At 50.6% G+C, this 24,912-nt stretch overlaps 1 protein-coding gene and 1 long non-coding RNA gene across 3 annotated transcripts in view; both read left to right on the forward strand.

Moving 5' to 3' along the window:
- Positions 1 to 24,912, forward strand: part of Rtn4rl1 (reticulon 4 receptor like 1) — a 65,963-nt gene that overhangs the window by 1,110 nt on the left and 39,941 nt on the right. The gene's annotated exons all lie outside the window — the stretch shown is intronic.
- On the forward strand, positions 198 to 21,990 carry LOC104874881. Of its 2 annotated transcripts, none has more exons than XR_783898.2 (3): positions 198 to 248; positions 16,773 to 16,894; positions 21,842 to 21,990. It is a non-coding gene; the product is annotated as an uncharacterized LOC104874881 (long non-coding RNA). The 2 variants fall into 2 exon arrangements; XR_783899.3 differs by lacking the exon at positions 198 to 248 and adding an exon at positions 16,039 to 16,281.

Below are 24,912 nucleotides of genomic sequence, written 5' to 3' on the forward strand. Positions count from 1 at the left end.
TGCCTCGGCCCTGCAGGAGCCAGCAGAGGCTGGCGCTCAGGTAGCGGAGGGGCCTGATCCCTGAGCTCCGCGCTCCAGCCTTAATCCGCCCCTGTTTCCATGGCAACAGACCGAGGTGTCGTAAGCACAAGATTCTGACCTCACAGCAGGGTGGGAAAGGAGAAAAAAAACGGGCAGGGGGAGGTGGCTGTGAAGCCCCGAGATGGGCGGAGAAAAGTAGATGTGATGGAAGAGACTCAGATAAGCAGGTCAGTCAGGTGGGTGAAGAAACCACCCTTTCCGTGGGGGCAGGAAAGTCTGAGCCAGGGTACCAGCCTGGACCATCCATGGAGGCTTGATTGCCCTGTCGTGTAGGAATAGTCACAAACTTGTGTGTGACTTGTGCCCTCCACGTGGGTTGGTGCAGTGCCGGGAAAACTGCTGCCTTTTCCTGTGGTGTGGAAAAAGTCTCTGCGGCTGGTTAGAGAAACTGCTTCACTGATACACCCAGTTCCTTTCTCTGTTTAAAGGCACTTAAAAAGTCCTTTCAACAGAGCTGGCCGGAGTGTCTCTGCATAGAAAAGCCTCTTTTTACAGAACTGAGCACAGACCTTGGTTTGAGAAGCTTGGGCCTGGAGTGTGCAAACTTGCCCCATCGGGGAAAGCTTCTCAGGCAGTTTTAAAAGGCTGCCATGTCTGGGCTGCAAATTTGTGATGGAGATAATAGAGAAGATCTGACATCTCATGTCCCATTTGGTCTTCTGTCTTTTGGCAGTTTACAGTTAAAAATGAGCCACGACGCAGCCCACACACTTTATTTATATGGTTTAGGCACCCGGGGAGGCTTCAGCAGCCGCCAGGAACGTTCTCTCTCATCCTGGCTAGCCAGAGGCCCAGCGCTGGATGAGCCCGGTGCATTCTGGGGGCTGCTCCCTGGGGCGAGGCTTCTTACCCTGCTCCAGAGGTGGCCACTGGAGGCTTGACAGTCACATGTGTTTGCCACTCGGGCTGTTTTTCCCTTCCTGCATAGCCTGGTGGAGTGGTTGGCCCAGGGAGGAGTTCCACTAACAAAGAGGTTTGTGTGTGGATGGGCCTGAGGCAGGCACAGCAGAAAAGCCCTGGGCTAGGCTGGGCTTGTGAGGTCTGGAGACCACCACTGGGACATTGTGTGGGCAAGTGACTTCTTGTTTTGTTTTCTTCCTCAGCCCCTGATCCCTTGAATTTCTCTTCTGCACACATGTAGGGGACAGTCAGATTCTCTGTGTGGATTCTAGGTGTGTGCCCACAGCCAGAGGTATGCCTCTGGCTAACTCGAAGGGTGGAGGCCATTGAAGTTTCTGCTTCAAGAATTGCTCCCCAAGGCTCCAAGCAACAATATTTAGGATGAGTTGAGATGGCTGCTACCTATCAGATATGGAGCCTATGTGGCAAATTTAATGGTTTATTATTTGGAAAAGGATTTGAGGGATGAAGAAAGAATAGCTCTCCCTAGATCCTGTGGGAGAAGAAAGAGTAGACCTTAGGCCATGAGAGTCATCTCTCTGATTTCTGATTGTCCCCTGGCAGGCCACTGATGGTGGGAGTGGTTATCATCTTGAATCTCTAAATGAATAGACTACACTGGTCATAGCCCTACCTCTGTGAACCAGAAGAGCTCCAGTAGGATGTAGCTGCTGACAGTGCTGGTAGCTGAAGGCTTCGGCAGCTGCTCTGCCTGCTTTTCCATCCCCTAGCCTACCCTGGCAGAGCCAGGGTTATAAAAAGCAAGCCCCTGGTCAAGAGATGAGAAGCAGGCAAGGCCAGTACTGCCCTGAGCCATTCAGTAACATCCAAGAAGGAAGGACAGCCTGCTGGGGGTTTTGCTTTGCCAGAAATGGCCTGCTTAAGGTCAGGATCTATGGTTTTCATTTTTAGAGCTATAAAAACAGAATACAAATCAAGAGCCTCTGGGCTAATACAGAACCTTTCCTTAAAGTTTTTGTCTTGTTAAGCAAGGAAATAGAGTGCCAATAGGCTTTGTTAAGTGGCACTCTAATTAATAATTTAAAATCTTGTAGCTGTCTTTCATTAGAATTTATCTGTACATCAACCACAAAATCAGTCAAACACACTCATTTATAAGTTAATGCCATCTCTGAATAATTCAGCAAGAGCTAGATTAAGGCCTACAATCCAGTAAGATACATTTTGTTCTCTTGGTTTCCATAGCTCATGGGCTGGCCCAGTAGCTGAACTGGGCTTATCATTTGTGGGAAGAAGGGAAAGGCAGAGGGAAAGAGAGATCATGCTGCTGTAAAATGGTTGATAGATTTTAATCTAGAAGTTCCCTAAGTGATCAGAGTCTTCCTGTGGCTGTGTATGAGGAGGCTCCATCTCTGCTTCTCTTTGGGGGCCACCAGGATTCAGAGCTGGTAATAATGCCCTTCTTAGCTCCAACAGAGAGAAGAGAGAAGAGTGTCTCATGGATGGCCAAGACTCTTTCCTACAACTGAGGAAGTGTGGAGGGGAAACAGGAGAGCCTTTCTCAAGAAGGCTGAGATATGAGGCTTTTCAACCCAAATCCATGTGCCAAAGTGCAGTTTCAGTCTTCCCAGTCCACTTTTGTCCCAGTTAAAGAGTGTGGCCTAGTGGAATCAGCCTCACCAAAATGCTTCCTTCCTTGGTAGTTTCTAATGTACTGCTTTTCTCCTTAAAGCACCTTGTCCTTATGCCAAAATGAGGAAGTTAGGGGAGCAGTAGGACACCCAGAGAGCAGAGTTGCTAGGTAAAGCCCATGCTTGCACACTCTCAGTGGTGGCTGGAATAGAAACCAGAACAGCAGTGCAATGTTCTCCCTGGGATTTCAGACGACACGGGCAATGGTTTTTGGTTCATTTCTTGCCCTGTCAATATGGGACCAATGCTTCACTGCAGTCTTTAAGTCTGTTATTTGTTTGTTTGTTTTTGTGTGTGTGTGCTTTTTTTTTTCTTTTTTTAATTGGAATAAATAGGATTCAGGACTTGCGAGGCAGGTGGCGGCACCACTGAACTAAATACCTGGCCCTTTAAGTCTGTTGTTTTATTTTATTTTATTTTTTGGCAGGAAAATGTCCAGCACCAAAACTCTCCGCATGGGCACTGGTTCCTCCACTGTAGGAATGAGCCCCAGAACTTCTGGTCTCTACCACAGTCTACCAGCCCCCAGACCTCCAGAGGGTTAAATGGCACTGTTTTGGAGACAGGCTAGAGAACTGGAGCCCACATACACTTGATGCCAGGGGAGGTTCTTGACCAAGTGTGAAAAGAAGAAGACTCATTAGGAAAGAGAAAAGGCAAGGGAAAGGGTAGGTGTTTGCCCCCTGCCATGTGGCAGAATTGACAGCAGATGGAGCTGAGGAAGGGAGGCTTATGGGATGCATCCAGCTCCAAGCTCTGTCCACATCTTTGGGATTGAGGCCTGAGAAAGGACAGAGCAGTTCACTCTAATGAGAGGAGGAGGAGAGGGCAGCATCTTGAAGGATGTCAAGAACAGATCTGTTTGGTACCATCTGCAGCGAAGTAGTGGTTAAGGTTAAAGCAGAAAGGAGATGACAGGGAGGGAACAGATGGCCAAGGAAGCAAAATAGCTGGAGAAATGGGAACAGAGCCTCCAGGGACAGCAGAAGGCAGGACCTCCACAATGAGTGCCGGAAGCATCCCTTTCCTTGGGGTGCAATGGCCAGGCCACTCTGGGTGGAAGTGAGTCAGGGGGAGGAAGAGGGCAGGGACCCAGTGTGAGGGCTCTCACAGAGTCTGGGAGCAGACCTAGGAAGCCATTAGCTCCAAAGCAGGGGCCCAGGTGCAGGGATATTGATAAGCTGGGTGAGGAGGAATGACTATCTTGGTGTCCATCACTGAATTAAGACAAAGCCACCTTAGGTCTCATGGAGCATGACTGGCTGAGCCAGTTGGAAACAGGCGGCAGAGAATGGGCTATTCTTTCCAACTTGCCTTCTATCTACTTGTGGCAATTCCTGTCCACTTACTGACAATGGCTGATTAGGTTTGCCCAGTCCTTCCTATGGGCCCAGCTAAGTGTCCTCTGCGTCTTATCTCACGCCATCTCCACAGCCACCCTGCGAGATCTGAAAGGGCTTATTGCCCATCTTAAAGACGAAGAAACTGCCTGATGTAGTGTGCACACCTGTAATCCCAGCTACTCCTGAGGCTGGAGGATCATGAGTTCGAGACCCTGTCTCAAAATGAAACAAAAAGGAATGGAAATGTAGCTCAGCGGCAGAGTGGTTGCCTAGCATGCATGAAGCCCTGGTTCAATCCCTAGTACCACACACACACACAAAATGAGGAAACTGAGGCATAGGCAGATGCAGTCTCTGGATCACTCAGCTGACAAACTGCTGAGTCAGTCCTGTCTACCAAGCCCACACTTTCTTTGCTCTCTCAACCCCTAAACTGCACTGTCTCACATGCCCAGCTGTCTTGATTTTTATGACATTTGTTTTGCGGGCTGCTGGGTGCTGCTGAATCATTTATGTCCTGGTAATTCCCATGCAGTTCCTTCCTGTGTTCCTCCAGGAGGCTCTCTGGTTAGGACCTAGAGCCCTAAGCCACAGTCTCACACATCCTGTCCTTTTCTACTCTGTCCACTTTTGTGTGTCCTGCACAGATTTTATTGTGCACAGAGATGGGACAGTAGGCCAGGTACTTTCTTTCCTACATTTTTGCCCCCAAGAAAGGCCGAGGCCTTGTCTTATTTGGGGACTGGACCCTTCCTGTAGGTTGCTGTCCCTGGCTTCCCTTCCTAGCTGACATGATGGACTGGCCAACATGGCCACACTCCACACTGATTGATGGTTATCTGGAAAGCAACATCTCTGCAACCAGCTGGCCCATGGTAGCAGATTGGATGAGGCAGACCCCCCAGCTGTACTTGCTCCTCTCCTTCCATGGCAGCCCTAGCCTGCCAGCCAGGACAGTACCTGCAGGAGTCAGAGCTCTTCCTGTCCCCTTCCTGCCATGGCTGAGTCCCAGAGAGGCCAAATTTTCCAGTGTCCTGTTGGAAAAGAAAGAAGATGAAGTGAGGCAAAGTCTAGCTGATATCAGGAAGAAGAGAAGAGCAGAATCCCACTTTGGTGTGGTGGTGTCTGATCTAACAGATATGGTGGGTGTTTCCGAGCCTGAGATTATTGTCCCTTGAGTCAGTGAAATTTGGAGACCAAAGTGCAAACTGACCCTACTATGTGTTTCACAGGAACCACACCGTATTCCTCTGTGCTGGTGCAGCAAGAGGGTTGGCACAATACACAAAGTGTATGTGTGCGTGCGTGTGTGTGTGTGTGTGTGTGTGTGCAAAAACACACCTGGTAAGCCCACAACAATCTCCCAGAGTATGCACACCAGAGTCCACTGTTGCAGAGTGGTGCACCCCATGTGCATTGGAGCAGGTGTTGGGACTCCCGGCTTGGTCCTCTAGCATGGCTTGGTGCCATGGCGGGCTGGTGAGCCACTCGGTGAGGGGCCTAGGAGTGGGTGGGCCAGCGCTGTGCACCACATGTCAGGAACAAAGCCTGTCGAGTGGGTGTGTGGCTCACCCTCTCGGGGAGTGCGTGAGCACGACTCATCACATGTCTGCCAGGGGACAGACCACTGCGGCCCCCAGAGAGGGGCCTCTTGGCAGCTTCTTGGGTTGATTTCAGAGGGTAGTGGCATTGTGGTGACAGCTGCATCAGTGTGCAGGAAATTGTGCAGAAGTCTTCCCTGAGTCAGGGGAAAAGCTGAGCTCTCAACTCTCAGCCCATGGAGGTGGTGTGAAAGTTTGCTTCTGCCTCCCACGTTGTCCGGACGGAGATTGCCATCTCTCTCTCTCTGGGCACCACAGCCAACTCATAGTGAAGGAGGCCTTTACATATGCTTATGTAGAGGGATTCATGAGGCCCTAGGGGGAAAATTGGCATTCTTCTTACGATGATTTATTTATAGGATGATGGGATATGGAGGCTAAGGTGCCTCCATTAGTGAGAAGCACACAAGGCAGGAAGCCTTGCTCTGCATTTGACATTTAGTGGGGCGACTCCTACCAGGGAGCTGCATTTTTCTTTTAGAAGGTTTTGCCTTTAATGTTCTATTCATGGGCTTGCCTGGGCAGGTTGGGGGAAGAAAAGAGCATGTGGTGTGATGGGCTGGGGGCTGAAGCCAGCCAGCCTGAAGAGAGGCAGCCCCAGGGAGGCCACTGGGTGGCCAGCGTGGGGCAGGCCAGACACTGGGGAAAAGCAGCCCTGCTCCTGGGCTGTAGGCAGCCTGCTCACCCACTGCCTCTCATCAGCAAGGCTGCATGTGACACACTGTGTGTGTACTTTCCTGCCTGTCTCCTTCCTCTGACTGCGGGACTCTGCCTTGGGCACAGCCTTGTGGCAACCCTGGCTTTGGCCATGCTATAGCCTTTTCTTTCCTGGGGACTGAGGGGTCCTGGTAAGAAGACCCCCAAAGTTAGGGCTGGATTTGCTTCAGTTCCATCAGTTCTGGGGCAGGGCTCTGTGGCCGATTTGCCAGGACCCTGAGCGTGTCTCTTCTCTGGGCCTCGGTTTACCATTCTCAAATCTGACTAGACAAATAGTCTTTCAACAGCTTTTCAGCAGCAGAACAGTTTCTTCAAATGAATATAAAATGCATAAGTACAGGGAGGCAGCCCTGGTCAGGACTGGGGGGAGGGCTTCCTTTTTTGCCCTTGCTGCCACCTTGGCTGCCCCTCATGTTCAAAGACTTGAGTCCCTGTGGCCCCTCCGAGGTAGACAGTGCACAGGGGGAAGAGCATTAATGTGCTGACAAACAGGACCCTTTGCTGTCTCCAGGGTACGGGGTTTGAGATCTGGCCTCTGCTGTGGGTGAGCTGTTTCCTCTCTTCATTCTGGACCCTTATGACGGCTCAGCCCTTTCCTCTCAGGGCCCCAGAAGGGAGTGTGACACTGGCAGCCTCCTTGCCTCTGCTCCCCAAGCCAGAGTTTGGCTTCCTTTCCACCACCCCACTGTTGTCAGGCTGGCTGATGCTAACCCTAACAGACGCCCCTCTCTTCTCTCTGGCCCTCTGTGGCACTTGGCTCTGTCGGCCATCCTCTTTCCCCTGCTTCACCGAGGGCTGCTTCCCCGTCTCTCTCCTCCTCAGCTTGCTTTACCATCTGCCCCCCACTCAGTGTGGGTCTCCCTGGGAGATGCCTGGACCCTCTCCCCTCTGAACTCTGCCCCAAGGGGCTTCAGCACCCATGGGTCCGGTCACCATTCGCTGACACTGTCCTCCCATTTCCGCCTGACGCGCTGCTTCTGATGTCCAGGACGATGGGTCTGGCTGACTCCCCGACTCCTCTGCGGGTTGTCTCACAGACCTCTCCAACCCAGTATGTCTGGAATTATTCCTGCTCCTACCCTAGCTTGCAGCAAATTGTTGATCCCTGGTCTTGGGCCATGCCACATGCCTGTAATCTCAGCTACTTCAGAGGCTGAAGCAGGACGATGGCAAGTCTGAGCTTAGTCTGGGCATCTTAGCAACGTAGTGAGACCCTGTCTCAAAATAAAAAATAAAAAAGGGCTGGGGATGTACCTCATTGTGAAGACCCAAGGTTAAATTTCCAATACCATAAAAATAAATAAATGAATGAATGCATAAATACATAAATAAACACGACTGGGCATAGCTCTATGCTTGCCTAGCATGTAAGGCCCTGAGTTCAATCCTTAGCACCAGAAAAAAACAAAACAAACTGCTCCTTCCTCATTTCCTGTACTTTGGCATCTGGCACCAACATTGTTCCATCCTCCTACCCACTTGCAGTCCAATAACCGGACGCCCCCTTGCCCCATGATGCCTCTCACCCCTCCCCAGCAGTCCTGCCTGCTCCCCCTCCGCTCCCCCCCCCACTCTCCCTTCACACCCCCACCCGCCCAGGCTGCCCTCCTCTTCTCGCCGCCGTCCCAGCAGCCTCCTGTCCACCCCCGACCCCGCCTTCAGCAAATCCTCACTTTTCACCATGGCTGGGTTCTGCAGCACTGTGTGTTCTTGTCACTTTTTTTTTTTTTTTAATGGGCTCAAACTCAGCCTTCCACTTGTAGGGCAGGCAGTGGCACCACTGAGCTAAATCCCCAACCCCTCCTCACTCTTGTTCTAAGTTTATTTTTTTATCGACACATTAAAATTGTACCTATGGTTGGGGTGCCATGTGATGTCTTGTCACTCTCACTTAAAAACCTTCAGCGATTCCCTTTTCCTTTAGGGGATGCAGCTAGCCTGGCTGTCAAGCCCTCCTGGCACCTGGCCCACTGCACTCCTGCCTCTTCCCTCCCCACTCCTTACTTTGAACTCTGAGCTCCAGGTCTACTCAACTTCTTTCTGTGCAGCTGGTTCCTGTTCCCGGTCACCTCTAAGGATCTGCAGAAACAAATCTCTGCTTCTCCTTCCCCTCCGCGCCAGTCCTTCAGGCCTCAGCTTACATGTTGCTGCTTCTAGGATTCTCCCTCCATCCTGGGCCAGAGGATGAGTCCTGCAGGTCTGGCACCTCCCTGTCATCTACACAATTCCTTTATTGGAATTACATTTATTATTATAATATTTTTTTTTTGAGACAGGGTCTCACTATGTAGTTGAGAATTACCTGGAACTCACTATGTAGCCCAGGTTGGGCTGGAACTCACAGCAATCCTCCTGCCTCAGCCTCCCGAGTGCTGGGATTACAGGTGTGCGCCACCACGCCCAGCTATAATAATATTTTAAAAAATTTTAAATTCTGGCACTTGTAGTACTAAACATTAAACCTAAGGAATGCCGTGCTACAGCTCCAACCCTATTTTATTTTTTGGAGGTAGGATCTTACTATGTTCAGGCTGGCCTTGAACTCACCATGTATCCCAGGGTGGCCTCACATTGTGGCAGTCCTCCTGCCTCCACCTCCCAAGTTGTGGGATTACAGGTGTGTGTCCCGCCCCTTTTTGTTTTTGTTTTTATTTTTTTGGTACCAGGGATCGAACTTAGGACCTTGCATTTACAAGACAGGCACGGAGCCACTGATCTAAATCCCAGGCCCATCCCTTCTTATTTTTAAGAAAGGGTCTCACTAAGTCACAAAGCTGTTCAGGCATGCCTAAAACTTATGATCCTCCTGCCTCAGCATCCTGAATAGCTAGGATCACAGGCATGCACCATCATGCCCAGTTATAATTACTTTTATATTATCTGTCTTTCCTGCTATTTGGTCAGTTCAATGAGGAGGCTGGGCGCTGTTTTATCCTTGCCCCTCCAAGCCCACTGTCCACCCTGCTGTCTGTCCCTTGAATGAGCCGCAGGCCCTCTTGCTTCCAGTGGGGTCAGCCAGTGGTCAGACACATGGGCTGTCTGTGTCCCTCCACTCAAGGTCACCCACAGGTTTTTGCAGAAGCACAGCCTGAGACAAGGATTCAAGCAAGTAGTTTATTTGGGAAGTGAACCTAGCAAATGCCAGGAGGTGAGTAGGAAGTAAGAAGGCCAGAAGCCAACAAAGATCACCTTGTTGAGCAACTTCCTGCTATGGGGAAATGGAGCTCAGTCTCACCTGGGAACTTTGGGAAATAGTGGAGCAGCCCCCTTGAAGTTAGCTGACCCAGGGGGCGAGGGAGCTGGGGTACTGACATGCCAGCCTGGTATGCCACTGTTCAGCGGGACGGGGTGAGCTGGGTCAGCTCCACTATAGAGAAAGCCCTCAGGCGGAGAGCACCATTCTGGGTGCTGCAGGTAGCTGGTGTGTGCTGAGATGGGGGGCACACGGTCGAATAGCCCTGCTGCCTCTATTGCCCACATCCTGCTAGCACTGCTCACCCCAGCTCTGTCTGTGTCTGAGTTGGGTGAGAGCTCTTCCCTCACTCAGCCGGGCTGTGTGTGTGTGTGTGTGTGTGTGTGTGTGTGTACAGTGGATAGCATTATCTCTACCCCATCTGTACCTGCTTTATATACTCATCGAATTACTTAGTCCAAGGTTGCCCTCTTTCCTACAGGACTGGACTAGAACAGCATCCTGCACGAAATGTAGCGCATGATACTCACTAAAAAGTGTTGAATTAATAAATTTATGCTTGTTATCTGTGAGATGTTTAGCTAATATTGATTTGTTCAGGTTCAAGTAAAAAAAAATTTGCCCTGGCATGAGGGCACACACCTGTAATCCCAGCACTCTGGGAAGCTGAGGCAGAAGGATTACAATTTTTTAAAAAATAAGGTCTCTGCTGGGCGTGGTGGCAAACGCCTGTAATCCCAGCACTCGGGAGGCAGGAGGATTGCTGTGAGTTCGAGACCAGCCTGGGCTGCATAGTAAGTTGCAGGTCAGTCTCAACTACTCAAAAACAAAAAAAAATAAGGTCTCTGCTGGGCGTGGTGGCAAACGCCTGTAATCCCAGCACTCGGGAGGCAGGAGGATTGCTGTGAGTTCGAGACCAGCCTGGGCTGCATAGTAAGTTGCAGGTCAGTCTCAACTACTCAAAAACAAAAACAAATAGGGTCTCCCTATGTAGTCCTGGCTGACCTCAAATTTATGGCCGTCCTCCTGCCTCAGCCTTCTTAGTACTGGGAAATATACCACCACACCCAGCTTCATCCCCTTTTTTATTTTGAGATATCGTCTCACTTAGTTGTCCAGGCTGGCTTTAAATTTATGATCCTCCTGCCTCACCCATCCTAACCCTGCCCCTCTGCAGCCCCCAGGGAGCCCCAGGGAGCTCACAGGCACAGAGATCCTGGCCCATGTGGAACACAGAGGAAGTCCAGTAGGTTAGGTGCTGTGCCGGGCAAAGAAACAACACTTTGGCTTGGAAAATTTAGGGTTGTACTTGGCAGATTTTTATGGAACAAAATTTGCACCATCAATTCCATAGCATATGGAAACCTCTTGTGGACACTCTGGGCCTCGGATATCTGAAATGTTTAAATGAGGCCGGACTGAACATAAACAGGTAAAATCGCCAGATGAAGCTGAGCTCGGGTGGTGCCTGGGGTGAAGAGACTCTGCCTCTTTTGCCTTTGCACCCATCTGTGAAGATAACTTGTTCCTTTGAACTGCTCCCTCTCTCCTGGCGGGGCCCTCCCTGACTTGTTGTCCAGGTCTGCTGTTTCAACAGGAAATCTGAACAGAGGGAGAGAGATTGGGGCAGTTGGAGGCCACTCAGAAGAGTACAGCAGCCCAGGGGGACATTTTATCACCCAATCTGATGATGGGGCCCGGCTGGCGCTGAGCTACCTTGAGGAGGTACTGACCATGGCTTCCTGCAATGGGACTGCTGCCTGCAGGGGCTGGTGTTTCTGCCTTGCTGGGCAAGTCTGACTGCAGGGATTCACAGGAGCCTGTTGGCATTGGGGGATTATTGCAAGGACATGTGTGACCTGACTCCCTAATTGCCAGGAAGGGAGTGGCTCTGGGAAGTCCAGCCTCTGTGGTTTCCCTCCCTTCAGCTCCTCCTCCACCCTGAAATCTACCCCCACCCATCAGGTCTTTACCCAGATGGCACCCACAGCTTGCTCTTCCAGACTTCTCCTTACCCCTTTGTTTACTGCCTCGCCTCCCCCCACCCCCAGACAGCATATCACTGTGTTGTTCAGGCTGGCTTTGAACGTGTGTGGATCCTCCTGCCTCAGCCTCCTGAGTGCTGGGATTATAGGTGAGTGTCACCATACTTGGCTACCACATCACCTTCTTGGTATTCCCAGCTTTATTTCTCAGAAAGAAGACCCCAGTTGAGTAGCCATGCCACCATGCCATGGCTCATGTTGGACTGTGTAACACATTGTGGTTACCTGTAGTAGACTGTCTAACCACAGACCAGCTGGCCTCCTCTTTTTGTGTCAGCTGAGAGGGGCCTGGGAGGGCTGCATCCGTCTGATGCATATTTGTGTAACAACTACAGGCCAACTGCTGGCAGGGCTCTGGGGATGAAGCAATGAATAAACCCAAGTCCCCTATTTTTATGGAACATATGTTCTTATCTATCCACCAGGGTAAATATGCAGGAGAACATTAGCAGAGGGTTAATTAAAGAATAGTAGATGACCAGAGAGCTGTTATTTTGGATTGCCTCAAAGCCTTCCTGACGAAGGTGGCATTTGAATAGAGGTATAAGTGGGGTGAGGGAGCCAGGCTTTGCAGATAGCAGAGCCACCCCTGCCTAGGAAGAGCTCTCCAGGCAGCTATAATAATAGCAAGTGTAAAGGCCCTGAGGCAGAAGTGTGCCTGAAATAATACCAGGCTGCCTCTGGTGCTCTGAGCAGGGCAGAGCAGGGATTCTGAGGTGTGGCCTGTGAAGCAGTTTCAGGGTCCTTTGGAGAGGATCAGAGTGTGGGAGCAGTCTCAAGTCCATTACTCACTTGTGAATGGCCCTGGCAGTGGGTAGAGAGAGGCATGGTGAGTCTAGGGAGCCTGCGTCCCATTAGGGTCAGACACCTTCCCTTCTTGGCTATTTACATGGCCCAGACTACAGTCTGAGAACATGGACAAGGATCAGATTCCATAAGCCCTTTTGTTTTATTCAGTTCTTTGTACAGTTTAGTCTTTTTTTACCCACTGCCTCATTTATACATCAGCTTTTTTTCTTGGTGGAAAAAGATGGAATCTGGCATCCCATGCTTGTTAGGTTAGTGCTGTACCACTGAACTACACCCCTCCAGCACTCTACACCACTCTTTGTTTGTTTGAGACAGGATCTTGCTATGTAGTTCAGGCTGGCCTTGAACTCACTATGTAGCCCAGGCTGGCCTTAGACTGCAGTGATCCTCCTGCCTCAGCCTCCTGAATGCTGGGATTACAGACATGTGCCACAACGCCGAGATCATCACTCTTTGTTTCTTTTTACACCATCATTTCCAATCAGGTCTGTGCCTTGTGGTCATTTCCTATTTGGCTTTTGGTTTTGTGTGCAGTGCCAGGAATAGAACCTAGGACCTTTTGCATGTTAGGCAAGTGCTCTATCACTGAGCTACACTCCCAGACTCTCAGATGGAGATGCTCACCGTACAGTGGGCAGTGAGCAGTCCGATGGGAGAAGCCACACTGTGGAGAGAGGAAAAGACAGTCTAGGTGGTGAGGAAGGAAGGTGGTTTCAAGCTGGGACAAGTGGCTGGCATACAGGGTGTCTTCCCTGGTGGTGTTCTGTAGAGGAAGGCCCTGAGGAAAGGTCAGAAAGGTAGAGGACAAGTGCAGGAGCAGTTTGCAGCCACGGTCGGTTGCTGTCCGTGACGAGAGTGGTGGCAGATCACTGGTAGGGCAGATTGGCAGGCGCTTGATTATTGCTGAACCTTAAGTACCAGGGAGGAGGAGGTTGGTTGATTCAACAGCCACAGAATACATTTTTTGAATTTGCCAATGCATACTGATAGAAGAAAACATTGGAAAACCACAGATTGGCAAAAGAAGAAAATCACTATAATCCCACAACCCAGAGAGCAAAGTGTGGGAAAGCTCACCACATGCAGGCATTTGACATGTATAGTGCGCCCTTATATATTTCTTTCTACATTCATGGAAACATGCCCTGTCTTGTTGAATAAGCACTGCATCCCAAACACCTTTCTGACTTGGCAATTCTAAGCCTTGGTTTTGTTTAATTATCTACTTATTTAGAGACAATTCTTTGCTATGTGGCCCAGGCTGGTCTCAGACTCCTGGGCTCATAGGACCCTTTGTCTCTGCTTCCCAAGTAGCTGGGACTACAGGTATGAGCCACTGTGCCTGGCTTAAGCCTTAGTTCTTTGTTTGCATTTATTTATTTATTTATTTATTTATTTATTTATTTATTTATTTATGTATGTATGTATTTATTTATTGGTACTGGGGATCAAACTCAGGCTCTTGAGCTTGTGAGGCAGGCAGGAGAACCACTGAGCTAAATCCCTGGCCCAAGCCTTAGTTCTGTACATGTGTATGGTATTGGGGATTGAACCCAGGGCCTTTGCACTGAGCTACACCTCCAGCCCTTTTCTATTTCTTTGTTTTGTTTTTTGAAACAGGGTCTTTCTGGGCAGTTCAGGCTGTCCTTGAACTTTCTGTGTAGCCCAGGCTGGCCTTGAACTTACAGCAATCCTCCTGCCTTAGCCTCCTGGTGGTTGGATTACAGATGTGTGCCACCCATGCCTGGCTCTATATTTAGAGACAGGGTCTTGCTATGTTGCTAAGTTACCCAGGCCGGGCTTGAACATTGAGTCCTCCTGCCTCAGCTTCCCACAGTGCTGGGATTATAGGGATGTACCATGCCCAGCTAAGCCTTATTTTTAATGGCTGCAAAATTCTCCATAATGTGACTTGTCAGTGCCACAGCCAACATCTGGTAGCCTTACCCTGTGCACATTATGTGGGTCCTTGAGCAAGGGCAAGGAGGAGAGGCCAGGACCTTCAGACAGAGGCAGGAGGAGACCACTGTGGGACAGCAGTGACACCCACTGGCACTACCCCACACAACAGTCAGGCAGGACCCAAAGCCATTCAAGAACTGGAGAGAAGAAAGGCTAGCGTGTGTGTGTGTGTGTGTGTGTGTGTGTGTGTGTGTGTGTGTGTGTGTGTGTGTGTGTGTGTGTTGGGGCTGTGAACATGGCCTGTGTCTCCAGTGACTCTGGCTGTGGGTGAACCAGAGGAGAAAGATAAGAGAGGCACTAGTTTTCTCTGGGATTGGGTGGTTTGTGACACTAAAAAACTCGTGAGGACGGGATATGAAGAGGAGCATGCCCCTTGCTTCTAATTTGCATCAGAGAATTTCACAGATCTGTAGATTTTTTTCAAATTTGGTGCTAGAAAGGATCTGATAGCTCTGCTGAGTAAACTAAAGCTCAGAGAACTATGGCTGCTTGCCCGATATCACACAGCATTAGAAACAGAGGGCCAGTGGATCTGTAGTGTGCTGGTAACATTTGCCTCTCTGTCCCCTGGACCCCATCTCCAGCCACTCCCTGCACCTCCCCCAGTGGAGCGATGCCAGCGAGTGTCCTTGTTTATTCCAGTGACGCAGGGAGAGCGCCTTGGAAGGAGGGTACACTCCAAGGGTCAGCAGCCAAACCCTTCACCTCTGAGTGGAGTGATTAAGCACTCACCCCACTGGGCAGACCCAGGTTCAAATATGGGGTTTACCTTATGTCCTATACTTGAATTCCTTCATCTGTAAAATGGGGCTTTTTAAGTAATACCTGTCTTGTAGGGTTGTAAAGATCAAAGGAACATTGAGTATAAAGTTCTTGGCAGTTTTCTATGGCCTGACCCAGAATAGGAGCTCAAAGAATGTTGCCATCAATTTCAGTAGTAGCAGTGGCAGATCCATCCCAACAGCTCTTTGAAGTCTCCCTCCCTGCATCCGGAGCTGAGTCTTGAGTGGTGAGGATGACATAGGCCAGCGCTGGCCAGGGACAGAAACCCCAGGAGCAGCAGAGGCAGGGCACCTAGGGCAGAGGAGGCCCCTGGTTGGGAGGATTCTCCTCACTCTGTCCTGAACTTCTGGCCCTTTCTGCTGAGGGTAAGGAGAACCCCAAAGGCCGTTTGAAGGCATCTGGAAAATATTCTTTTTTTTTTTTTTTTTTTTTTGTACTGGGGATCGAACTTGGATCCTTGAGCTTGTGAGGCAGACGGGGGAACCACTGAGCTAAATCCCCAGCTGGAAAATATTCATGAGGGGTCCTCAGGACCTTAGAGGAGGGAGTAAAGACTGGTACTTCATCCACCACTGCTGGTCCATAGCCCTAATTCTCAACTGCCTCTTCCTCCTTTCAGAAACAGGTCCTCCTGCTGGGCATGGTGGTGCATGCCTATAATCTCAGCACTTCGGAGGCTGAGGCAGGAGGATTGCTGTGAGTTTGAGGGCAACTGGGCTATATAGTGACCCTGTCTCAAAAAAATCTCAAAAAAGCTGGGCATGGTGGTGCATGCCTGTAATCCCAGCACTTGGAGGCTGAGGCAGGAGGATCGCTGTGAGTTCAAGTCCAGCCTGAGCTACATAGTGAGTTCCAGGTCAGTCTCAACTACATAGTGAGACCCTGTCTCAAAAAACCAAAAAAACAAAACAAAACAAAATGAGGGCATAGACCCTTCCTGCCCCATCCTTTGTTTTTGCTGAGGTGGGGTCTGACCCCTGCCCTAGAAATGGAGGCAGAGTCTCCCTGGCTGCTGGCCCTGTTTGCCTCACTAGAAGCAGGCCACCAGGACCTGCCCAGGGTGTTTTTAACTAACAAGCTAACCACATTACACTCTCGACAGCATTAACCAAAAAAAGCAAAAGAGAAAAAGAAGGATAGAAAATAGTCCTTGAACGAATGCCGCTGCAGTGTCTGCCAGGACCTAAGATCTGGTACTATCTATTTTTTAATAATTGAGAGTAATAAATATGTATTTCTTTCTCCTCACCATCCCCCACCTTCCAAAGCTTGTCAGCTCCCTGTGTCTCTCCTCTGATCAGACCAAGTCTTCCCCAAGTTAAAAAAAAAATCCTTTAAGCAAAAAGGATTAAAGCCTTGAAAGTAGGTCTGCCTGAGCTCTCCCCTCCTCCTCTCTTCTCCCCTCCCCCAGGGTTGGAGTGCAGAGGCCCCTAGGGAAGCCCAGGACTGGGGAAGTGGGGGCAGCCATTGTAACAAATCCCTGTCCTGTCTTCAGCACACCCGTGCAGTCCTGGGAGTGGTTTGATTGCGTGGGGGTGGGGGTAGCTGGGCCCAGGTCTCCACTGGCCACGGAGGAGGGGTTTTGAATCAGAGTCCCCCACCCCTCATTAGTACAGGACAAGGGAATGAGGGCTTTGGTCTTAGTTCCCCCGCTTCACTTTGCAACCTGCTTTTGCACTTTCAGGGAGGGTGTGACCTTGGGACAAGCATTTGAGTCTCAGGCTCTTGTCTGTGAAATGGGAAATAAATACTATCTACTGCACAGAGGATCGAATAAGGTAAAGATAGTCCATTATCTGGCACTTGGTAAGTACAGAATAAATTAAATAAAAAATATTTTTGTCTTTATGGAATTCTCCAGCACAGAGGGCAGTTTGTCTCTCCCATCCCATGACACTTCATATCTCCCAAGGAAGGGCCAGCCAGGCACAACCATTTTTCTTTTGGTGTTACTTGAGATCGGAGCCCAGGACCTTTGTGCACTGACCTGATCTATATCTTCAACCCTTATTTGTTTTTTATTTTGAGACAGCATCTCATCTTACCTAGATTGGGCTCCAATTTGCAATTCTTCTGGAATTATAGGCAATCGCCACCACACCCAGCTCACAGCCATTTTTTGTGAATCATTCCTGACATCCCTTGAAGAGGGGGTTGAACTGGAGGCTTAGTGATTTGGTTAGGACCTGGCCCAATGCTGTGGGAACCCATAGGTGAGAGAACTGGAATCCAAAGCAGGATTTGGGTCCCTCTGCCCTTTGGTCCAACACCTTTTCTTCTGTCCCACAATATTACTGGTGAGGCACCCAGTATTCCTGGCTCTGTGCTCTAGGAACTACCCAGGAGCCACAGTGGGAAAGGCTTGGCCTGGCTGGGGAGATAGCAACCGGGCAGCGGTGGCTGCTGCTTGGCAAACCTGCTTTCCTCTGCCCGCAGCTGCCAGGCTTGCTGTTCTGCTGAGACAGCAGCCACGGCCCAGGCAGCTCCCTCCCTCTGTGCTGGGCACAGACACACAGGGCTGGCTGCAGGTGGCCGGTTCTGTGTCCCTGCACCCACCCAGGTCTGGAGACCCTGGTCAGCTCCAGTGCTCCGGGGTTGGCCACGTGGATTCCCAGCCCTGATCCCACCCCCTAGGCCTGCCTGGGCTGCTTGGGCCCTAGGCAGGAGAGGAGAGGCAGGGCAGGGAGGCCGGAGGGCAGGAAAAGCGGGAGGGAGGTGGCTATTTATAGATGGCTTTGCTTTTGTTCCTTTTCCAGCAATGCTTCTCTTTAAATAGGAGCAGGGCTGGAGGCTGCAGCTCTTCCCTAGCCGCCTGCAGTCAGTGCTCACAAGTGTGTCTGAGTGTGCGTGCGTGTGTGTAGACACACATTTATAGGGAAGGGGAGGGGTATACACTTCAGTGCGTGTGTGTGCCTGTGTGAGCATGTGTGCAGGAAGTGGGTGAAGGGTAAAGAGTTCTGTGTGCTTGTGTGTACGCCAACACTAACATGTTCAGGGGAGGAGGTGGGCCAACTGTTCCTTGTGTGCCCACACGTGTGTGCACAAGTGTAGAGAGAGGCACTTCTGGCTGTATTTACATTGGAAGGCACGCAGGGGTGTGAGATAACATGTTCATGGGTGGGAGAATATGTATATCCAGGTATTTTTTAATTAGTTCATGTCTGCAGTACCACACGTGTATGTTTTGAGCTGGGTCTAGGATGGCAAGTGTGTGTGTGTGTGTGTTTGTGTGTGGTGCTCCGTGAGCAGCTCCCAAGGGCAGAAGTTCGTCCACGGGATGGGGATGGGAGTGTGGAGGACACAGTCACCGCTGCGCGCGAGTGTGGCTCAGCATGCCCTGTACAGGGAGAGGAAAGGGATGGCCACCCGTGCTTTGCGCCTGTTCTGCTCAGATATTAACTGTCTGCCCAAGAGTTGCCCATGCTAGAGGGAGTACAAGGGCCTCAGAGTCCTACCTGGATGCCCACCCAAAGGGCATTTTTAGAGCCCCCAGAGCCCCTGTGGTCACTGTGGAGACAGAGCACTCCCTTTTCTCTAGCCCAGCCAAGAAGGTTCGGATTTGAGGCCAGCCTGAGTTCCCAACCTGGCCCCACGTCTATCGGTCTCTGCCTCAAGTTTCACATCTGTAAAATGGGGAAAGTGAATTCCTCTCCAGGCTGATGTTGCGATCAAAAGAGATCAGACTTGTGCTTCGGTTTAGACTTAATAGACCCGGAGCTCCGGACCTCCAGGGTCTGGGTAGGGCAAGGAGAGGAGCACCGGAGGGGTGGACGGCCAGGGCTGGGCCCTGCGGTGTTCTCAACCCTCCATCGCTGGGGCACCAGAAAGCTATTCCAGCGCAGGCCGCCACTCCCAGCACCCAGCAGCGCCGCAACCCAGATCTGTCAGCGGCTCGGGAGGATCAGTGCCCCCCGGGAGCGGCCGGTTGCTTGAGGGACGCTCTCGGCCTCAGCCGCCTGTGGGAGGCTCCGGGGCTCCAGGCCTGGGCACCGCCCTCGCCCCGCTCTCCCCAAGCTCCGGATCGATGCGACAGCCCTTCCCGCCCCTCCCCCAAAGGCCAAACAAAACATAGTAAATATTTAATCCTGGCCAGGGAGCCAAGGAGGCCTCCCCGCCCCCTCCGCAGCCGTCTGGCTCCTCTGCCAGCCCCGGCTGCTCTCCCCTGTAATGAGGCCGGGAGCTGCAGGGATCGATCGAGCCCAGGGGCTGCCTGTGCCCTGCGGGGGTGGTATCGCTGCCCACGGCAGGCCCCATGGCCCCAGAAGCCCACCTGAGAGCACTTGTGCCCTCGCTTTTCCAACCAGGCCTGGGAGAAGCGCCCTCCTCACTGGCCCGCCCCTCCCACCTCCCTTCTAAAAGAGCAGGAGCCCATGGTGTGTGTGTGTGTGTGTGTGTGTGTGTGTGTGTGTGTGTGTGTGTACGCGCGCGCAGGGTGAGGTAGGGTGGGTGGGGGCAGGAGGCAAGTAGTGGGGACATCTCGGCCCTGATTTATGCCTGAGCTACTGGCCAGACCCGACCTCCAAGGCCTAAGTGCCCGAAGCCTGTAAGGGCCTTGGATGGCTCTGGGTGGGGCTGGGCCAGCTTGGGAGGCCCCTACAGTAAGGCTGGCAAGTATTCCTTAGGGAAGTGTCCCTAGAGGAGGTGACAGTTTCTGCGCATTCACACAGCAGAAAACCACTGAGCACCCACTATGTGCCAGGCATGGGCAGCTGGCTGGCCTGCAGACAGCTTGCACTCCAACGGAGACAAACAGCTAATAGGTAAATGCAAAAACTAATGGTTGAATTTAGGGTAGAGAATAAAACTGTAATAGGTCGGGTGTGGTGGCCCATGCCTGTAATCCCAGCACTCAGGAGGCTGAGGCAGGAGGATTGCTGTGAGTCTGAGACCAGCCTGGGCTTCATAGTTCCAGGTCAGTCTCAACTACATAGTGAGACCCTGTCTCAAAAAAACTGTAATATATTGTGCTTGGCTCGGGAGAGGACAACATTAGCTGAGGTGGTCAGGGGGCTTGCCTGTGACAGTGGATTGGGATAAAATCACTACTGGCAAATTTAACAGCACATGTAAAGGCCCAGAAGCAGGAAAACAATTGTATGCTGTAGGACTGGGAAGAAGGGCCAGAGAGGTGGAGTGTAGGTGAGTGGTGGACAAGGAGGCAGTGGTAGGTCCCTGAACGTCTCCTAGGCGTTTGAATTTTATTCTAAGTGCTGTGTGATGGCATGAGAGGTTTTAAGCAAAGGGATGACATGATCTGATTTACATCTTTAAAAGCTTCTGCATCTGCAATGTGGAGAAAAGTAGGGAGTTAAGAGTGGAGGCAGGGAGGCCAGGTTGGTGGGGAGATGTTGCAGTGCTATACCCTAGAGAGGCTGGTGTCCTGCCTGCCTTAGGCAATGACTGTGAAGTGACCGTTTAGGCTCTGACAGCTGGCAGGGCCCCCACAGCAGCTGGGAACCCTGATCCTCCTGCACAAAGTCCCTGGGGGTCTGAGAAGAGACCAAGACCTGGGATTGCTTCTGTCCTCTCTCTCTGACCCGGACTCTACAGTGTGCAGCCCAGGAAGTTTTTTTGTTTTTTAGGTTTTTTTAGGAGCATTAGAAAATGTTGACATGTTTTTTGAAACAATTTCAGATCTGATATCTCCGCCAGATTGAGTTTGTAACCAGCTTTATTGTTTAAGCCTGCTGGGATTTCATCAAAGGCGTCTGCTGTTTACCCAGAACCATTTCATTGGAGAAAACAGCAAACAGACCTGCATTTCTATCTGATTTCACTTTTTTCCCCGTTTCTCATGAATTTAAGTGCTTGTGAAAAGCAAGGCTGATAAGGCAAAGCAGTATGGCTCAAGCCCCAAGGAGGGGACTCAGAGGGGTCTCAGTTGAGGTTTATTAATAGAGCACAGAAAAGCAGAAGGTGGCTGGCTGCCCCTCCAGGGGCCAGGAGGAACTCTTGGCCAGCAGCCAGCCCTCCAGGGGAACACAGTCGGTGGTGAAGGGAGGTGGGGAGTGCTGCTGTTTCCCCATACAAAGACCAAAATTTTCCTGCCATCCCCTGGTATCTGCTGTCTTTACTGGTTTCTGTGCCATTTCAGACACTGGCAACAAAATAAAACAGGGAACATCAGCTCTCACATGGAAATAGTGGTGGCCCAGCCTCGGAGATAGGTTCAATGAGGCCAACTCCAGCTTTCCTGGGAGAAGGCTGAGTGAGGAAAGAAACAGCAAAAGGCAAATGGAAGGCAGATCCACAAGAGCCTCCTCTGCCAGCACTCAGGACTCAGCTGTTGGTCCTGCCAGGCTGCCTGAGCCAGCACAGGGCAAGCGGGGCAGGTTCCAGGGACTCTTTTGTCACAAGCTCAGTGCTCCCTGTGCCTCTCCAAGGAATCTATGCTCATGTTCTCTTCATCCAACTAATAGGATTCGGGCAGGCCTGTTGACCCAGCAAAAATGTTTTAGCCCAATGAGGGAGATGTTGTTCTGCGGCCTATCAGGAGGAGGCATTCTGTGAAATTTGGGTTAATGTGCCTTGTAGAGTTGCTTGACCAACAGCTAGTTAACTGCACAAGTTCAGTGGCATACAGGTTGTTTCTTAAAACAGTTACACAGTAGACTCACTTCTAAGGTCAATAGATTTGAGCCAATTAGCAAGAGGATAAGGTCTTTAACTAGCTATAGATCTTACAGCAAGCATCTGAGAGAGGTGATAAGACACAGAGTGCCAGGCATACCATTATATTTTACTTCCTTCCAGCAGGTGGGACTTGCAGTGACAAGAGTCAGTCCCCTTGTGTGTGACATGAGCCTACAACAAGAATGACAGCCAGAAGAGCACAGTAGTGCAACGCCTGTAGTCCCAGCTAATCGGGAGGCTGATTGAAAGTTCAAGACCAGCCTGGGAAATTTAGCAAGACCTTGTCTCAAGATAAAATTTTAAAATAAAATTTGAAGAAAGGACTGGAGAAGTAGCTAAGTGGTAGAATGTTTGCCCACCATGTCCTGGGTTCAAGATCCAGTGCTGGAGGGAGAAAAAGAAGGAGAAGGGAAAGAAAGGAATAAAAGAAAAGAAAAGATGAGCACAAGCTGGGCATGTTGGTGCGTTCCTGTAATCCCAGCACTCCAAAGGCTCAGGAAGGAGGACTGAGAGTTTGAGGCCAGTCTGGGAACTTGGTGAAGTCCTGTTTCTCAAAACCAAGGAGAGGGAGCAAAGGACACAAGGCTATTCTAGGCCCTCCTGGCTGTGAGTGTCCCCCCCACTTCAGTGAGAGCTCAACCTCTGCTTGGCTTCCAGGGATCCCTCCATCTCTGTGGGCTCAGAGCAGATCCCAGGCCTCCTTCCAGAGCAGAGGAACCACATGCTGCAGACCATGGAACTTGCCCCCAAGGAACTGGGGAATATTTGCTGCCATCATCCTTGGGGATCCTCTATTATCTCATTTAATCTTTCTAAGAATCTTTTCCAATTACCCCTCCCCAAACCAGGTAGGTTTGTGTAGTCCCTTTCTTAGGAGGGAGACTGAGGCTTGGAGGTGGGAGGGAACAGGATGTTTGTTGTCTGAGGTCACCTGGCTAGGCATTTGCTGAGCTGGGATCTGAATCCAGCCTGGCTGATTGAAGTCAGGGGTCTTTTCATTTGACCTCACAGCCCTTGGCCTTCTTCGAGGTTAGGTAGCGGGGTGGGGCTCCCATTGGCTGGCAGAGGATGGCATGGGCCTGGTGGCATATTCTGATCTAAGAATCTCTGGACAGGAGGCTGAGCATGTTCAAATCATAGGCTGTACATATCCCACTTTTGCCCTTAGAAGTGGATCTCTGGCTAGGGGAAAGGTAGATCTGATGTTACAAAGTGGTCTCAGGACCACTTGGGAGGCTGAGACATGAGGATTACTTGAGCTTGGGAGTTCAAGACCAGCTTGTGCAAGACCCTATTTCAAACAAAACAAAGTAGGCACAAGGGAGGCACTGTTCCCCAAGGCTTCCCACCTCTGATTCCAAGTCCCTGGGCTCCCTTCTCACCATCCTTGTAAGAGAAAGAAGGGAAGCCTACTTCATCTCTTGCACCCACCATGACTTTCCTCTCAGCACCTTACCTCCTCCACAGTGGCTGTGAATTCCACCCAGGTACATACTTCCCAGAGGCAGCAAAATATGCTCTTACCCCAGAGACTGGGACCTGGCCCCAGAGACCTGCAAAGGGTTTGAGTGTAAGCAGTCTAAGGATGGGGTGGGGACTGTGTTTTGCTTTGGTTCTGCCCTGCTTGCTCAAAAGAGCTGACAAGTTCTTGCAAAATTGCTTCAGATCTCTCAGCATCTTCCTCTTAATGGCCTTGGCAGTGGTGAATCCTTGACCTTTGAGGGTGGGTTTGATTTTTTGGAAAAGGCCAAAAGTAATTTGAAGCTGTGTGCTGTGAATAAAGGAGTGAGCAATTTGCTGAATGTGATTTGCTTTTGTTGTTGGGATTTTTAAAATTCAGAACAAGACAGGACCCTAGAAGAATTGAGCCAGTTCTCACAAGGAACTACCAGAAGCGTTTTAAGTAATGGCAGCATTTGGGGGGTGGGAGTATGAAGTGAGCATTCTGATAGAAGGGTAGGGGAAGGGAACTGATGTTCTGTTGAGCCAATACTATGTGCCAGGCACTTTACATACATTATCCCAAATCGCGGAGGTCATTTTTGTCTTTTTGGGGATTGAACTCAGGACCTTGTGCTTGCAAGGCAGGCAGCAGAACCACTGAGCTAAATCCCCAGCCCCTGAAGTCATTTTTGGGATAAGGCCAATCTATTAAAAAATTCATAATCTGTTATCTTGCCTACTCCTCACAATAATACTATTAGAACAACCTCTTAGCCCATTTCACAGGTAATGAAATTAAGACTCAGGGAAGTTAAATGACTTCCTAAACCCACAGAGCTTTTAACTGCCAGGGTCAAAATTTGAACCGTCTGACTGGGCTCCAAAAGCAAGGTTATTTGGTGAGGGAGGAAGTTTGAAACAGTCTTGCTCTGTAGTTCAGGCTGGCTTCCAACTCACAATGTGAAGCAGGCTGGCTTCAAACTTAAAGCAATCCTCCTGCCTCAGTCTCCTGACTTTTGGGATTACAGGCGAGTAACACCACACCTGGCTTTTTTTTCTTTTAATGTTTAAGTTTTGATATACTCATCCCACTCATCTCCACCTCCAATAAGACACAGCTGTTATGTCATGGTGACTTCATTAAGAAAAAAGAAGTCAGCATGAAATGCTGACTGTGTGCAGTGGCAGCCACTGTCAGTGGCATCGAGGGACGCGTGGGTGACAACGGCAGCGAGTGAAGTATGGTGTTTATTAGGTGCTGGCAAAGGCCTGGGAGTTCCAGATGCCAAGCAGTGATAAGTCAGAACTGCCTGTCTCAGCTCTTGTCCAGCTCCAAGAGCTGAGCAGGCTCCTAGTTCATTGCCTTTGGATCAACTGGCTTGGACAGACCAACCCCAGGAGCTTTCCGGGGCACTGACTGGCAAGACAGGGCTCCCTCTGGATCATAACAGCAACAGTAATAATACCAAGAGCCTGTCCTGACGGAGCACTCATTATGGGCCAGGGATGGGTGTATCATTCAGCCTTTTCTGACTACATGCTCTTTGTCCCCGTCTGGCGGGTGTTTAGATAATCTTAGCTCCTGGTTGGGTGCCCCAACTACACAGGGCGAAGAACTCTCCTTGCATGCAGTCCAGACTCTTGCTATAACGTGTCTTTGTGGTCATCATGAGAGAGCAGGGAGCCTGGATACACCAGGAAGGAGGGTGGGTGCGGGGCTTGCTGTGTACTACTTGCTGTACCCGAGA

This window comes from Fukomys damarensis, unplaced genomic scaffold (genome assembly GCF_012274545.1).
Source record: "Fukomys damarensis isolate Sample0158 unplaced genomic scaffold, DMR_v1.0_HiC HiC_scaffold_13, whole genome shotgun sequence".
Classification (NCBI taxonomy): domain Eukaryota; kingdom Metazoa; phylum Chordata; class Mammalia; order Rodentia; family Bathyergidae; genus Fukomys; species Fukomys damarensis.